This window comes from Vulpes vulpes, chromosome 13, assembly GCF_048418805.1.
Source record: "Vulpes vulpes isolate BD-2025 chromosome 13, VulVul3, whole genome shotgun sequence".
In the NCBI taxonomy this organism is placed as follows: domain Eukaryota; kingdom Metazoa; phylum Chordata; class Mammalia; order Carnivora; family Canidae; genus Vulpes; species Vulpes vulpes.
The window spans coordinates 78106464-78124932 of NC_132792.1; the positions used below are offsets into that span (position 1 = coordinate 78106464).

Here is an 18469-nt window from a genome sequence, read left to right on the forward strand (position 1 = left end):
GAATTTGGGCAGGGAGACACCATATTAGCACCATCCCTTGGCCTCGGAACAGCATGCTGATACCTCCCAGAAAGGAGCTTATATATACATCTAAAACCATGATTTTTGCAGATGTCACTCAAAAGACACCTTCAGCTCTCCTAACCTGGAAGTCAGTAGGGTTTGTGTGTGGACCCATAAGACTGTGTACATTTACATATTAAATTCTGCTGCCTGAAGATATGGCTTACAAATAGACTGAACTAGGCACTGTGTGAGATCCCTCCCTTTGGAACACTCACAGGTCTTAGCACACCCTCAACAACTAGGACCTATCAAGAACAAATTAGGCTACTTAGACAATCTTATGGTCAAGAAACGTCCCAAAGCTAGGGCAATGTTAAACGATAAAGTTTATCTCCTAAAGAAAACCACTCCTTCAAGACAGAGAGAGGTAGCTATTTTGCCTAATGCATAGAGACAGAGTCAGAACAAAATGAGGAGTCAGAGGAATGTGTTTCAAATGACAGAATAAGACAAAATCTCAGAAAAAAAGAAAACTTTAATGATATGGAGATAAAGATGCTCACCAAGCTTAGGAGAAGAATGAACACACACAATGAGAAATTCAACAAAGAGACAGCAAACAGAAGAAAATATAGGACATAAGTCACAGAACTAAAGACTGCAAGAGCTGAACTGAAAAATTCACCAGAGGAAATCAGTAGTGGGCTAGACAACGTAAAATAATGCATCAGTGACCTGGAGGATTAAACAATGGAACTCAGACAGAAAGACCACAAGGAAAAAGAATTTTAAAAAGCAAAGATACCTTAAGAGACCTGTGGGACAACATCAAGTTGAATAACATCCACATTATAGAGGTCTCAGAAAGAGAAAAATAGAAGGCTTATTTGAAGAAATAATAACCGAGAACTTCCCTAACCTGAGGAAGAACACAGGCATCCAGTCCCAGGCAGCAGAGAGTTTCATATAAGACAAACCAAAGAAGTCCACACCAAGACACATTATAATTAAAAGGTTGAAAGTAAAAGAAAGAATCTTTTTTTTCTTTTTTTGTATGTTTTTTATTGGAGTTCGATTTGCCAAGATATAGTATAACACCCAGTGCTCATCCCATCAAGTGCCCCACTCAGTGCCCGTCCGCCAGTCACCCCAGCCCCCCACCCACCTCCCTTTTCACTACCCCTTGTTCATTTCCCAGAGTTAGGAGTCTATCATGTTCTGTCACCTCTGATATTTCCCACTCATTTTCTCTCCTTTCCCCTTTAATCCCTTTCACTATTTTTTATATTCCCCAAATGGATGAAACCATATAATATTTGTCCTTCTCCAATTGACTTACTTCACTCAGCGTAATACCCTCCAGTTCTATCCATTTCGAAGCAAATGGTGGGTATTTGTCCTTTCTAATGTCTCAGTAATATTCCATTGTATATATATATACCACATCTTTAAAAGAAAGAATCTTAAAAGCAGGAAGAGAAAAGCAAGTAGTACAAAGGAGCCCCCTTAAGACTATCAGCTATTTTTTTTTCCACAGAAACTTTGAAGGCCAGAAGAGGCACAAATATTCAAAGTGCTGAAAGGAAAAATGTCCAACCAAGGACACTTTACTCATAAAGTTTATCATTCAGAATTGAAGAGGAGATAAATAATTTTCCAGATAATCAAAAACAAAAAAAAAGTTATCACCATGAAAACAGTATTAACCAGTAACAAGAAAATATATGAAAGTAAAAATCTCACTGGTACATGCAAATATGTAGTAAAAATAGTGGATTAGACACTTACAAAGCTAATACGGAGGTTAAAAGACAAAAATAATACAGTTAATCAGAACTATAATAATTGGCTAAGGGATACACAAAAAGATATAAACTTTTGTCAAAAAAAACACATGGGCGGAGTAAAATGTAGTTTCTAGAATATGCTCAAGCTTAAGATGCTATCAACTTAAAACAGACTGTTACATACACATATGTGAACCTCATAGTAACCACAGAACAAAAATCTATAGCGGATGCTCAAAAGACAATTAGAAAGGAATACAAACATAATACACAATAAAATCATGAAACTACAAGGGAACAGAAAGAGAAGAAAGAAACAGAAAAGAACTACAAAAAACAGCCAGAAAACAATCAACAAACAGCAAAAAGTACATAGTCATCAATAATTACTTTAAATATAAAAGACTAAATTCTGTCATCAAGAGACAGAATGGATAAAAAATAAGACCCATCTAAGTGCTGCCTACAAGATACTCACTTCAGATACAAGGACATACACTCACTGAAAAAAACCACAGGATGGAAAAGGATATTCCATTCAAAGGATGCAAATAGAAATCTGGTGTAGCTATACTCGTATCAGACAAAATACACTTTAAAACAAAGATTGTAATAAAAGCCACAGAAAGGCATTACATAATGATAAAGAGGTCAATCCAACAAGAGAATATAGCATGTGTAAATGCTTATGAACCTTACATGCGAGGACCTACACATTAAAAGCAAATATTAACTGACATAAAGGGAGAAGTAGAAGACCTTAATAGCCCGACTTACATCAATGGATAGATCATGCCGACAGAAAATCAATAAGGAAACATTGTCCTTAAACACATTAGACCAAATAGACTTAATAGAGATATAGAGAACATTCTATCAAAAAGCAGCAGAATACATATTCTTCTCATATTCTTTTCTGTAGTTCATTCTTCTCAAGTTCATATGGAACATTTTCTAGAATAAATCATATGTTAGCACACAAGTCTCAGTAAATTTAAGAAGACTGAAATCATATTAGGTCTCTTTTCTGACCACAATGGTATGAAACTAGTAATCAGTTACAGGAAGAAAACTAGGTAAATCACAAATATGTAGAAATTAAACAACATGTTGCTGAACAATCAATAGATCAAAGAAGAAATCAAAGGATAAATTTTAAAAATACCTGGAGAAAAATTAAACTAGAAAAACAGCGGTTCTATGGGACAAGGCAAAAACAATTCTAAGAAGGAAATTTATAGTAATACAGGCTTACCTTAAGAAACAAGAAAAATCTCAAGGAACTAGGAAAAGAAGAATAATCCCAAAGTTAGTAGAAGGAAGGAAATAATAAAAATCAGTATAAATAAATAAAATAGACACTAAAAAAGACAACAGAAAAGATAATGAAACTAATGGTTTATTTCACAAGATAAACAAAATTGACAAAACTTTAGCAAGATTCACCAAGAGAGGGATCGAATAACTAAAATCAGGAGTGAAAAGAAGTTACAACTTACAACACAGAAATGCAAGGGATTTTAAGTGACTACTAAAAAGAATTATGTGCCAACAAATTGGACCATCTAGAAGAAATGGATAAATTCTAGAAACACACTCTTCCAAGACTGAATCATGAAGCACTAGAAAATCTGAATAGACCAATTACTATCAAAGAGATTGAATAAATAATCAAAACAGTTCCAACAAACAAAAGACCAGGACCAAATTGCTTTCAGTTGTGAATTCTACCAAACATTCAAAGATTTAATACCTACCTTTTTCAAACTATTCCAAAAACTGAAAAGGAGAGAACACATGCAAATAATTTTATGAGGCAGGCACTACCCTGATACCAAAACAAGACAGGGACATTACAAAAAGAGAAAATTACAAGCCAGTATCTCTAATGAACATAGATGCAAAAATATCCAATAAAATATTAGTAAATTGAATTTGACATACATTAAAAGGATCATACACCATGATCAAGTGGGATTTATTTCAGAGATGCATCATCTATAAATCAGTATGGTATGCCACATTTACAAAATGAAAGACAAGAATCATATAATCACCTTAATAGATGGAGAAAAATCCTTTGACAAAATTCAAAATTCATTTATGATGAAAACTTTCAACAAAGTTCATATAAAGTGAATGTACCCCAATATAATAAAGGCCTTTTATGACAAACTCACAGCTAACATCATACTCAATGATGAAAATCTGACCACTTTTCTTCTGAGATCAGAAATAAGACAAGAATGTTGTCTTGCCATTCTTTTGTTCAGCATAGTATTGGAAGTCCTAGCCATAGTAGTTAGGCAAGAAAAAAACAAAAGGTATCCAAATTGAAAAGGAAGAAATCAAACTGTCGTTTTCAGATGACATGAAACTATATATAGAAATCATAAAGACTACCCAAACACTGTTAGAAATAATAAATTCAGTAAAGGATACTAAATTGATATTCAGAATCTGCTGTATTTCTATGCACTAACAATGAACTTTCAAAAGAAGTTTATAAAACTCCATTTATAATTGCGTCAAAAAGAATAAAATACCTATGAATAAATTTAAGCAAGGAGGTAAAAAACCTGTGCACTGAAAACTACGAAATACTGTTGAAAGGAATTGTAGAAAACACAAATAAGTGGAAAGATATTTCAGGATAAAGGTTTGCAAGAATAAGCATTGTTAAAGGGGTCCTTACTACACAAAGCAATCAGATTCAATGCAATACTGTTCAACATTCCAATGGCAATTTTCGCAGAGGTAGAACAAAACACCTCAAATAGCCAAAGTGATCTTGAGAAAGAAGAACAGATTTGGAGGTACAACACTCCCTGATTTCAAACTATGTTACAAAGCTACAATGAAAGCAATAGGGCACATAGACTAGTGGATAAAGATATGATATGTATTTACAACGGACATGGAAAAAAAAGGGAAATCTTGTTATCTGTTACAACATGAATGGAACTTGAGGTATTATGATAAGTGGAATAAGTCAGATGGAGAAAGATAAATATGGTATGATCACACTTACAGGTAGAATCTAAAAAACAAAAAATAAATACAAAGATGCAGATTGGTTATTACCAAATGGGAAGGTACTTGAGGGGATAGTGAAATGGGTGAAGGAGCTCAATTTATATGGTGATAGTTTATAACTAGAATTATGGTGGTGCTCATGTTGTAGTGTATACAAATATTGGATTACAATATTGTACACCTGAAGCTTATATAGTATTATATACTAATTTTTCCCACAAAAACTCTTGTTGTTTTTAATGAAAGTAAGGATGTCATTGTCATACATATAAAGTTATTATTGGTATTTTAGGAGGAAAGTTACCTAAATTGCAGTGACATGTGTCAACAATCTCTTTGATGTCTATTCCTTGATTACAATACACAAGTAGAGATAAGTTTCCATTTTTTATCAAGCCATCCTGATCCAACCTTACCATGAACAGGCAATCTGTTGCACAAGTCTAATCCATTTTAGCTGGCACACATGAATCTAATGAGGTCTGGAAAGATGAGTTGTTTGATAAGAAGTCTTATACCATATAAAACTTTATTAGATTAAAAGTACGTATGTGTGTGTTTGTTGGTGGATGGTTTCTGGGAATGGGGCTGATTTAACTTCAATTAAAATATGGTCCAAATTATGCTCCTTTTCTAGACAGACTCTGAAAGTAAATGAGTCCTAAAATCCACTTCCATTTATCCTTGTCTAAAAACAATATTCAGCACATTTGGAGTAAAGGGAACCATATAGCTTTTGAAATCTTTGTGTCCTTAAAAGTAAGTCTTTCTATTGTTGGAGACAGGAGTCCATTTGGCTGACATTATATAGACCTTATATGGTCTGCACCCTGAATCCTGAGAGCAACCCATGGAATTCAAAGAATTCTCTAATGCATGCATAAATATGTGTGTGTGTGTGTGTGTGTGTGTGTGCATACCATACCCATATACACACATGAATGTGATTTCGACAATGCTGAAGTAGTAGAAGTATCCTGTACCAATATTTGGAACCAAAAAAATTGCTAGTCTTAAAAATGAATTTTTTTAAATATGTAAAATAAGAGCTCAAAATTATGTCTAAATATAGTAAATATATAAGGTTAGGTAAATCTAATGGTCATGCCTAATTCTTTTGTAAAAAAAAAAAATGGACTTATCCCTAAGCATATATAGAAGAAACACTGATTTTAGTTGTTTTCAATGAATGTCAATACTGAGGTAAAATTTTAAAAATATCAATATGTGTTTTACTACTAATCATTATTATCTATATCTAATGATCTGAACAACAATGTAAATTGCTGAACAGTTTACAAAGCATTTTTCAGGTGTGGTCCCATTTGATAACATCTGAACAACTCAAAACTTGTGGTGTGGGCAAGACAATTGTTGCCGTCTCCTTTCAGAGTTGAGACTCCGAGGTTCATAAAGTGAGTTAACTTACCTCCAGGTGGGCAGTCTGCATAATCCAGTGCCCTTTCTGCTGAACCATACTACCTAAAAACAGAAATATATCATTCTGTGAAATTAAAACCCCCAACACTTTCATTTCCTGTTTCTCTAAAGTAGGAAGGAGAAAATATTCCATCTGATGCTATCAAAGACAATGAAAGAGTTGAAATAATGTGGCTCAATTGAACTTCAGACATTTATTGCAAGGAATCATGATTTAAAAGATTATATAACAAATGAGAATAAGGAATGCAAGAAAGTTTAAGGCAAAGACAATTCCTTTCACTGACCAAAAAGCTTGAGACAGCCAAATTGGTTCTATCCACAGTTCAGGCTCATTTTATTGCAATCAACAAATGCCTTTTGCTTGAATTGTGCTTGTATGGCCTGAATTCAAACTCCATTTGTATTTTAGGTCTCTTCAATTTTATCTGATGTCTGGATTTTATCCCTAATGTATGAACTCTAAGGTTTCACATACACATTTGTCTCCCATTTCCTTCTCTCTGGCTTCTTCTCATCCTCCTCTTTCTTCCTCATTCTTTTTCTCTTTTCCACATACCACAGTATCTCTAAGCAAGCAAAATATTTAAAAGCCAGTCCACGGGAATACCTTACAGAAGAATCTGATCCAGCCCACTAAAGCAAAAATACACACATATGCCTTGTTAATTCATGAAACCCTGAAGTGTTGGATGGATTCTTCAGGCCATAGCTATATTTATGATCTGAGACTTAAAATAAATAAATAAAATCAACTCAAGACACAAACTTTTCAGTCTAATCTGATGAATGGATTTTAGTATATAGATCCATTGTTAAATGAAAAAGTAACCCAGAGAAATGCAAACTCAGAGAATTTAATAAAAAATGGTGGTGGTGATAATGATAATGATGGTGGTGGTGGTGGTGGTGGTGATAAATTGGCAGCACTCTCCCAGGGCACTATACTAAGCACCTTGCATGCACTTATGCATTTAGTTTTCACAACAGCTTCAGGACAGGCTAAGAAACAAGCTCTAAAAAATAAATGACTTGCTCAAGCTTCTCTAGTAAGTAGGGTTGCTGGGAGTCATATTCAATAGACAGAAGAATATTTAGAGAACAGGGAACAAGGAGCAGCTAAGAAAGAAAATCCTCATAATCCATACTAGAGGGAGAGTGGTTGCCAGTCATCACAAGTCAGAGGTCATGAATTCAAGCCCTTGTTCTGCAGCATATTAACAAATCCTCTGAGAATCAAAGCTCTTATCATTAGAGTAAATGGAATACTCTTAGCTCAAGGGTATGGTCTATAGTTTACTTTTTTTGTTCTGTCATCTTTTTATATCAAGGTATCTAACTTCATAAAACGAATTGGAAAGTGTTCATTCTTCTACTTTCAGGAAGAGGATGTATGAAATTTTGGTAGAATTTTTAGTAGAATTCTTAGGTGAAATCATCTGGGCCTGGAGATTTTTTTTTTTTTTTTGGAGATATATTTAGCTATAATCCTGATTTTTTTGATAATCATCAGACTATTGAGAGTGGCTATTTTACATCAGTAAAGAGTTTGTGCTTTTGAAGGAAGTGGTCTGTTTCCTCTAAGTTGTCAAATGTGTATGTACAGTGGGACGTAGTGTCCTCTTATTCTTCTGATGACTTCATGGTCTATTCTAACATTCCCTGTTTCATTTTCTCAACCCCTGAATGAGCATCCATACTGGTAATCTGTATGTTGCCTTTTTCCTTTGCCAATCTTTCTAGAGATTTGTCAAATTTACTGATATTTTCAAAGAGCCAGATTTTTGAAATGAATTAAATTTCATAGTGCCTTTGAAATTTGTTGATTTCTAATATGGGCATGATTTCTCTATGCCCTTCATTCTCTTTGCTTTGGCTTTATTGTGCTCTTCCTTTCTATTTTACTGAGATGGGATCTTAGGTTACTAGATATTAGATTTTCTAATGGAGGTATTTAGTGCTATAAATTTCCCTCTCAAGAATTTTAGCTACAACCTATGAATTCTGACACATTGTACTTTCAATTTTGCTCAGCTCAGTGTATTTTTTCATTTCCTTTGAGACCTATATAGAAGTCTGTTGTTTAGTTTTCAAGTGTTTGCATATTTTCTTATTATCATTTTGTTATTTTCTTTTTTATTCCATTATTGTCATAGAACATAATTTTTTAAGATGTTATTTATTTATTCATGAGAGACACAGAGGGGGGCGCAGAGATACAGGCAGAGGGAGAAGCAGGCTCCATGCAGGGAGCCCAATGTGGGACTCGATCCCAGGACCCCAGGTCATGCCCTGAACCAAAGGCAGATGCTCAACTGCTGAGCCACCCAGACATCCCATTATTATCATAGAATATAATCTGTATCAGTTCAGTTTTTAAATATTTCTTGAGATCTCCCCACATCACATCAGGATATGGTCTGTCTTGGTAAATGTTCCATCAGAACTTGAAAATAATATGGACATTTTGCTGTTTGGGTGTTCCACAAATGTTTATTATAGCCTATTTGTTGCATTTTTAAATTCCTCTGTATCCTTGTCTTTCTAGTTGACCTATAAACTTTTCAGAAAGATCTGAAATCTCCAAATATAACTGTGAATTTGTCTATTTCTCCTTCCGATTCTGTCATTTTTTGCTTCACATTTTTTGCATCTATGTTGCTTGGTGCATAGACACTTACAATTGATATCTTTCTAGTGGATTGGCTTTTCTGTCATTGTGTAATGACTCTCTGTGTCTGATTATTTTCTTTGCTCTGAAGTGTGGTTTATCTGATATTAATATAACTTATTCATTTCCTTTGATTAATATTTGCATGACACATCTTTATTATTATTTTGTCACAATTTACTGGCATCATTATTTTTCCAGTTTATTGATGTGGAAAAATTTTCCTTACTTTACTTCCATTTACCCTCCCACATTTACAATATAAATTATCCTACACATTTACTCTACATAAATTTACAATAACATACGACTGGGCTCTATGAAAGACATTCCCAAGAGAATAAGAAGACAAACCACATACTAGGAGAAAAATGTCACAAAAGACACATCTGCTAAAGGACAGTTATCCAAATATACCAAGAACTCTTAAAGCTCAACAATAAGACAATGAACAACTCAACCAAAAATGGGAAAGTGATGGAGACAGAACTGTAAAGGGGTAGAGTTTTTGTACTTAAATACAAAATTATCATTATTGAATTTAAGCTGTTTAAATTCAAATTAGAGCATTAATCTTTAGAATAGTAAATGCTATCACCATTGTAATCACAAATAAAATAGTTATAAACACAAAAGGAAGTTGTTGTTGTTGTTGTTTTACCTTTTAAATGTGTTTATTGTGGTAAAATAAACATGACATAAAATTTCCCACCTGAACCATTTTTAAGTATACACTTTAATGGTATCAACTCCAGCCATATTGTCATGTAACCATGACCACCATCCATCTCCAGAACTCTTTATCTTGCAAAACTGAAATTCTGTACCCATTAGACAGTAACTCTCCATTCTCACCTCCCCCCAACCCTTGGCAACCACCATTTTATTTTCTGTCTCTATTTTCTTTCTTTTCTTTTCTTTCTTTCTTTCTTCTTTCTATAGTTGACACACAATATTACATTAGTTTCTGGTGTACCCAACATAGTGATTCAACAAGTTTAGACATTATTTTATGTCCCATAAGTAATTATTTTAAATGTAGATGGACTAAGCTCTCCAATCAAAAGAGAGAAATGGGCAGAATAGATGAAAACATGTGATCCAAAAATGTGCTGTGTGAAAGAACTTATTTGAGATCCAAAGAAACCAAAGTTTGAAAAAGTAAAGATGGAGAAAGATATCCAAAAGAGATCAGGACTAGCTATGCTAATATCAGACAAAATAGACTTTCAAGTTACAAGAGGTAAAGAAAGAAAGATTATATATTAAGAAAGGTTCAATTCTGCTAGGAGGTATAACAATTATAAACATTTATGCACCTAGTGGCCGACCATCAAAAAATATGAATCAAAACCCTACAGAACTGAAGGCAGAAATAGACAGCTTCACAAAAGCGGCTGGAGACTTCAATACCACACTCTTAGCTACTGGATAGACCAGATAGAAAATGGGTAGAAAATAGAGAACTTAACACAAGAAGCCAGTCAGACCCAGCAGACACAGGCAAAACATGCTACCCTGCAAAAACAGCCTACACACTCTCCCTCCAGGACACACGGGATGGTTCTCAGGGTAGGCCTTGAGCTGGGACACAAGTTAAGTCTCTGTAGATTCAAACAGATGGATATCTCACAAAGTGTCTTCTCTGAACACAATGGGATGAAATGGGAAATCATTGACAAAAGAAAAAAATTTAAAAAAAAAATTTAAAAAAAATTAAAAAAAAAGAAAAAAATTAAAACTTCACAAAGTTGTGGACATTAAACAATATACTTTTAAACAACCAGTGGATCAAAGAATAAATGCAAAGGAAATGAGATAATAATTTGAAATGAATGATCACAGAAACACAACTACTCAAACTATGGGGTGCAGGGAAAGTGGTGCCAAGGGGGAGATCTTTAGTTAAAAATGCTTACTTTAAAAGAGATCTCAAACAGGGATGCCTGACTGGCATAGTTGCTTAAGCATCTGACTCTTGGTTTCAGTTTCAGTTTCAGATCATGATCTCAGGATCCCAAGATCAAGCTCCTAGTTGGGCTCCACATCCAGTGCAGAGTCCACTAGAGAGTCCCTCTTGCTCTTCCTCTACCACTTGTGCTTTCTCTCTCTCTAAAATAAATAAATAAATCTTAATACAAAAAGAGAGAAAGATCTCAAATAGGCAACATAACTTTACAATTTAAGGAGCTAGGAAAAGAGGAACAAATCAAACCCAAAACTATCAAGATGAAGGAAACAAAAACATAAAGATTAATGAAACAGAGAATACAAAAAAAATCAATGAAACTAAAAGTTGATTCTTTGCAAAAATTAATAAAATTGACAAACTTTTAACTAGATAGAGAATCAAATTACTGAAACCAGAAACGAAAGTGAGGGCATTATCACAGAATCTACAGAAATAAAAAGAATAATAAGCAAATACTATGAATAATTGCATGTCAACAAATTGAGTAACCTGAGTGAAATGAATGCTTAGAAACACAAAACCTACAAAGACTCAAGAAGAAATAGAAGATCTGGACAGTTCTAAAACTAGCCAAAAGATCAAAATCAGCAATCAGAAATCTCTCAACAAAGAAAAGCCCTGAACTTAATGGCTTCACAGTTGAATTCTACCAAAAATTTACAAAATGAATATTAATTTTTCAAAAGTTTCAAGAAAAAACTGAAGAGAGTACCTCATAACATATTCTATGAGATCAGCATTGCCCTGTTACCAAAGCCAGACAAAGACAGTACTAAAAAAGAAAACCATAGATCAATATCTTTTAAGAACATGTATGTAAACATCCTCAACAAAATACTAGAAAGCAGAATTCAGCAGCAGAGTATGAGAGGGATAATACACCATGACCAAATGCTGTTGGGAAAAAAAAAGAGGTACTGATAGACTTGCTTGACACAGGGTTGCCACAAACCTCCAATTTGTAAAAGCAAAGCAAAACACAATATTAATGAAGTGCAATTTCAATCAAGTGCAATACGAGGTATGCATGTATATCCAAATGATTTAAAAATGTATATACACACAAAAACCGGCACATGAAGTAAAAGCATTATTCATAATTTCCAAAATTTGGAAGCAACCCATATGTCCTTGGATAGGTAAATGGATAAATATGCCATGCTACATTAGGCAATGGAATATTGTTCCATGCTAAAAAACAAAAACCAAAAAACCTATCAAGCCATGATGAGACATGAAGTAAAAAAGCCAATCTGAAAAGGCTGCATACTGTATGATTCTAAGCATATAACATCCTGGAAAAGGCAAAACTATGGAGACAGTAAGAAGATCAGTGGTTGTCAGAAGGAGGGATAAGAATGGGTAGATCACAAGGGTTTTTTAGGGCAGTGAAACTATTCTGCATGACGCTACAATGGCAAATACATATTATTATACCATCGTCTAAACTCATAGAATGTACAACCCCAAGAGTGAACCTGATGCACACTGTGGGCTCTGAATGATTATAATGTGCCAGAGTAGCTTCATTGACTATAGCAAACGAGCCACTGTGATAGGGGATAGTGTTAGTGGGGGAGGTCCTGCTTAATTTCGTTGTGAACACAACAGTTTGAAAAAGCAAGTCTATTAATAAAAAAAAAAAAATGCTGTCCTTTTGGACTCTGTGATTCTTTATGAGATATCTGCTGTCTTTTGAATTGTCTCCCCACAACCACCCCACTATGTCAACAGCCATTTCTCTTACTACTTTCACACTTAATTTTGTCTTTATTTTAGAGAAGTTTGACTTTGAGATGTCATGATATAAATTCTTCTAGGTTTATCCTCTTTGGGCTATGATCATCTTCTTGAACCTATAGGTTAATGGGCTTTTGTTTGGTTGGTCGGGCTATTTTTTTTCTTCAAATATGAGACATTTTCCGATACTATTTGGGTACGTTTTAGCCCCATACTATTTTCCTCTTTTTCTGGGGCTCTGACAACCTCAACCTCAGATCTTTCATTATGATCCTACAGGTCCCTTATGTTAGGTTCTTACTTCTCAATCCATTTTTCCTCTTTTGTTTAGATTGGGTAACTTCTGCTGCTCTGTATCCAGTTTGGTCAAGGTCCCCCGTGTCTCTTCCTTTCTGCTCATGATCTCAGCAATTTCAGCTATTGTAATGTGTAGGCGTAAAATTTCTGTTTTGTTCTTCTTTATATCATCTTTGCTGAAACTTTCTACTATTTTTCTGATATTTTCTACTTTTCCATTGGTTTCAAGTATGTTTGGAATTTCTTGCTGAATTTTTATCATGGCTACTTAGAATCTTTCAGATAACTAACATCTGTCATTTCATTCTTGCATTTATGATTTTTTTAGAGTTGAGATCTTTCCGGTTTGTGGTTTGATGACCAAACTTTGGAGTGAAGTCTAGATAGTTTTTATATTATGTTACAGGGTAATGGATTTTATTTATATTTTGTCACTTAGCTGCTTTCTCTGATGCTGCTCTGATGGACGAAGGCAGGGACATAAACTTTTCTGCCAAGTGAGGTAAAGTCCAGGTACCCCAATTGACCACCTTTGGCACCTGAGAGGGAACTTCTTCTTACTGCTGAGTGTGGGTGGGATTTCTGGCTTCTTTATAGGCTTCCACTGATACTACCTGAGAAAGGTAGAGATGCTTCATTACTGTTCAGTATGTGTCCTCCACAGACACCCTGTGGGAGTGGGTAGCTGATTGCCTCTGCACTGCTGAGTAGTGGGTCAGTCCTGAGTCTTCACTAGGCCTCCTCTCAGGCCACCCTGAGCAGACAAAGAGGGCTCCTCATTACTGCTGGATGGAGTTGGAAGTTCAGGATCCCCACAAAGGTTGGGGGGTCATTACTTGCTGGAGGTCATGAAAGTACAAGCTCCCACCTGGACTTATCTGACAGCACTTTGGCCAGAGCTCAGCAGGTGATGGGATATTAGGACACCTCATAACAGCCTAGTGATTTGGAAGTCTCAGCTCTCCACTAAGCGTTTCCTGAAGAGAGTGAGGTGAAGCCACTGTTTATCTGAAGTGCTTTAGCTTCAATTTAGTGATTGCTGTCTAAAGGTCATATTTCTAGATTCCCTCGTTGGCTTTTTAAGAAGCATTTTTCTTCTTTGCTGTGTTGTTGACTTCTTCAGCTCCAAGAATATAAGCTCCAAGTGATATAAAAGACAAAAAGAAAACCCAAGGAACTCACCACCATGTTATTATTCCCTGGATTCTAACATTTCTAGCCAATCTGCCTTCTTTTCACCTTTCAGAGTCTTCTTACAGATGTTTTATGAATAATACCCAGAGCTTTTAGTTATACTTAGTAGGAAGAATAAGGTAAAATATATCTAATCTATCTCCCCAGAAGTGTAAGTCTCTAGATTCCTTTTTATTTAGAATCACTTTGATTTCTGTCTTTTTTGACCAAGGATATATATGATCATTTCTTATAGTCACATTTGAAAAAGCTGGAAATAAATATTATGCCTTTCACAGAAAGTGATAAAATAAGGGGGATGAGGTCATATGAGACAAGTGCAGCACACTGGAATTCACACATGACCAGAGATACGGGGGTCAAAGCCACTTGTCCAATGCGGCAGCAGAAACAGGCTAATCCCTCGCCACATGGAAGCCATATTCTCAGAGGAGAAAAGTGGACTCCCACTGAAAATCCATGCTGCAAAAAGTAAATCTATTGGAAGTAGACCCACACCCCAGTGAGTCTTGAGGACTTCACAAAGCAGAGAGGAGCAAATGGAAGTTTTCTAGAAGAGCCACAAATAATTGCTATAATTGCTGGCATGAAAATGTTTTTACTGGTGTCAGTTTTAAGGGCTTGTTAGCAGAGGATGCTGTTTTTTAGGTTTTATTGGCCTAAGCTTAAGGGTATCACACAACACTTACTCCCTCAAATTATGGTTACTTTGTCACCTGTAAGACTGTGCCAGGTCATACCTGAGCTCCATGCCATGGGCTTAGAAGTTCTAGTGTCCATTCTCTGACCTAAGAATTCAATTATGAGCACTTTGAAGAATAAATAATGCAATAAAAATATTACGTCTTAAAAATATTAATAAATGAATTTATGAACTTGTTAACTTCAATCTCACTTTCTGGTAGATTATTTTTAAATTTTTAAGTTAATTATATAGCTTTTCTAAATATTATTAGTCTGAGGGCCAATCTGCATAGAACCACTAGTTGAATACTCTACAGTTTTTGACTTTTTTGTCCCTGTTAACTGGATCACAAACAGCCAAGATTCTTCCATTGCCATATGCCCTTGTTTTACAATACATTAGTTTCATAGCCTCAATAATACCATCTATTGACATTATTTCAACTCTTTGAAAATCCCCAAAGTGACTCATGACTTACTGAGATATCCTATTCTATCCTTGCATCATTCCTAATTTTTGAAAAATTTTCCTTTTCAAACTAAATTTTAAGTGCATGCGGCTTCTACTTGCTTTGTCCACTAGAGAAAAACAGAGCAAGGTACGTATTTTCTTCTCCTTAGAGATCATATTTTGTAGCACTCCTCTCTGATCCTAACTCTTATATTTTCCAGCCCCAACAAAACAAAATAAAAAAATTTAAAAACAAACAAACAAACATAGAAGTAACAACCAATCCTCTGGTTCTTTCTGCCATTCCTCTCATGAAGTGATTTGAAGTCCTCTTGCCAGCTGATGTCTATGTGGGGTCACTTCCATGTGACAATGACCTCCTCAACTCACCCTTGTGGCCCATGTCTGGACACTGTACATGTTGATTATCCCCAAGACCACATTAACCCTTAGTTACATTCATACAATAACATTCACTGAGGAACTATTTACTGTACAACTACTTTGCTGAGAATACAGATGTCTGAAATGGGAGTCAAGGACTCAAAATGGTACAGTGTTGTTGGGATCCATCAAGGTGTTTATAAATCTACAACATTTTAGGAAGAAAATGCAAATGCCAGCAGAGAGCTGGAGCTTGTGTCCTATGAGAACAGAGATGACGGAAAGATCATCTAATCAGGAGGACACAGGATGCTTTATAATGCCAGAGGCCTTTAGGATCAATTCTTGACAGGTGGATGTGACTTGAACTTACAGAGGTAATATAGAGGGTACATGGCTAAGTTGACTGATAGTTAATGTCCACTCAACCACCAAAGTGTTTCCCCCAGTAGCTGAGTCTAGGTTTTGGTCCCTATTATGCAAAATGGTTCTTATTATTCCATGTACTTTTAAGCAAATGTGAAGAATTATATTAATCTCTATTAAGCTTTAGTTATTAAATATTTCCATATACTTGAGATGTCTTAGTACCCTTGTCTAGTTATCCTTCATGTTCGTTACCCACTCAGCTTTCTGTCATCCAGTAATTTGGTATATTTTCCTTCCACGTCTTCTTCCAAGTCCTTAAGGACAAGGGGCCAGGACCAAGCAGAAAGCAGGCCTGAGCTCACACTGAAGCTGCCCTCCGAGGTGACCTTCATCTCACTCATCGCTCTGTGGCTCTCACATTCTTTGACTCATACCTCACCATCTTTCCAAAAGGATAACAGGAGACCCCTGTCAGATGCCTCATTGAAATCCAGATCTGTTTACCAGCTGGCAAGACTGATGAAAAAGGAAATTAGGCTGGTCCACATACCAACTTGTTCTTAGTAAATCCATGGTAGCTTTGATGATCATGTTTCCTTTCTAAACATTTAGAAATTATTTCTCAACTCTTGTTTAAATCCATAGCAGGCTTTCAAGTCTATAATGGTAGATTTTTTTCCCTAGTAAAGATACTGGAACTTTACGTCCCACATTCCTATTCTTGCACAAGTTCTCTACTGTCTTCAACAATTGTCCACAGTGGTTGAGTGACCACTCACTCATTCAACAAACACATAGAAGTTTTATCCACTCAGATCTGTGATTCATTTTGGCCAAGAGGTCCAAACTGTAATCAAAGAGAACTTTCTTAAGATTTCCTTTGGCTTAGATTTCCTCTTAAAAATATTTGTTTTACCCTTTTTGTCCACAATGATTTAGTTTAATTGAGGGGGGCTGAATCAACACAGGAATTAATGAGTTTTGTTTTCTGTGTATTATTCATCAGCATTTCCTCGCTGACCTCTGGCAGATCTGTTTAGTTCTCTTTGATGTTTTGGGGACAGCTTTGTGCAGTATAACTGGGTCAGAGCATGGCTCTGAACTGTGGATGTGGGCTACAAAACTGCTGACTGTGAGCAGGAGACCTGGCTTCTCTAAGTCTCCATCCTCTCTCTGAAAATAGGGATAATGACACAAACTCACAACCCATTATAAAGTTAAAAGAAATACAACCTGACTCGAGTAGGCAACCCATAAGTAATAATTCATAAACTATTTTTTATTTATGTATTTGTTTAAGATCCCTGAAATTTTTTTTCTATCTTTGTTCCCTTTGTATTTACACCATCTGTGAAACCAACATTATATATCCTGTCATTCTTCTATATTTATTCTTGCTTATATATCATCTTTCTATTTGTGGACATGCCTTTTTTATATCAGAGCTAAATTTAGATCAATTAAACCAACATGGATAGCACAGTGTTTAAGAAAAAAAAACCTCATTTAAAAGCAAGTTAAAAAGGTGTATTTAAAAACATATTTATGTTTGAAAATTATTCAGAAGAGCAGAATGATATACCCTTACCACTCAGAATGGAGGGTCCCTCAGGAGAAAAAGTCAGGAAGGGGGGGCTAGCTCCTGGCGCTACCAGACATGGTGGCAAATACCATATGATCAGCTTGTAATAATTCATTATGCTATGTATTTATCTTTTATGTTTATTCATGTGTCTTGTGTTTCACAATAAATGTTTCAAAATGTCATTTAAAGCTGATTTAAATATACAAAAATACATAAAGTGTATGAAGATGGGAGCAATGAACACGATTTTATGAAAAGCATAGAAACTGTCAAGTTTGATTGGACTTTATCCTCACTTAAAACTATGGAGGGCCCAACAAATGATGAGCATCCTTGCCCTGCTTTGCAGTAATCTTTATTTTCAGAGTTCAGGTCCTTCTCTTGTTTCCTCAGTCTTAGAGTCCACAATGCCTATCTGATTTCACACACAGGTGTGACTTAGTGTCAAGTGGGTGGCATATTCTGGGAGGCTGTGTAGTCGTGTGGGAAAAGTCTTGAACTTCCTCTAATCATCCTGTGTCTTTTTTCCATTCCACTCCCAAATATCTCACGTATTTCTCCACACACACATGGAAGCCTCTGGTCAAATAAATCAGTGCTCTATTCGATGCAATTTTGAACAAGAGAGATAATTCAACCGCACTTCATTAAACCCATGACATTTCTTCTCCACTCCCCTCATCTTTTGAACCTTATCTCATAGATGAATAAAATCCAGTACAGCTCAAAATATAGGTTAGAATAATAAAGGAAATTAGTCTGTACATTGTTCAAATAAAGCCTCATAAAGGATGCACCAGTAATCAAACAAAGCAAATTCTTTTAGCATCTGCTAGACACCAACGTCTCAAAA

The 18469-nt window shown here is 35.3% G+C and overlaps 1 long non-coding RNA gene across 1 annotated transcript in view; it reads right to left on the reverse strand.

Moving 5' to 3' along the window:
* Positions 1 to 1042: 1042 nt before the first annotated feature.
* Positions 1043 to 18469, reverse strand: part of LOC112929208 (uncharacterized) — a 74066-nt gene continuing 56639 nt past the window's right edge. Inside the window, exons 4-7 of the long non-coding RNA XR_011996674.1 lie at positions 6259 to 6311; positions 3551 to 3572; positions 3049 to 3076; positions 1043 to 2747 (exon numbers count right to left, since the gene is read on the reverse strand). This is a non-coding gene — a long non-coding RNA (uncharacterized lncRNA). The remainder of the gene's footprint in view (positions 2748 to 3048; positions 3077 to 3550; positions 3573 to 6258; positions 6312 to 18469) is intronic.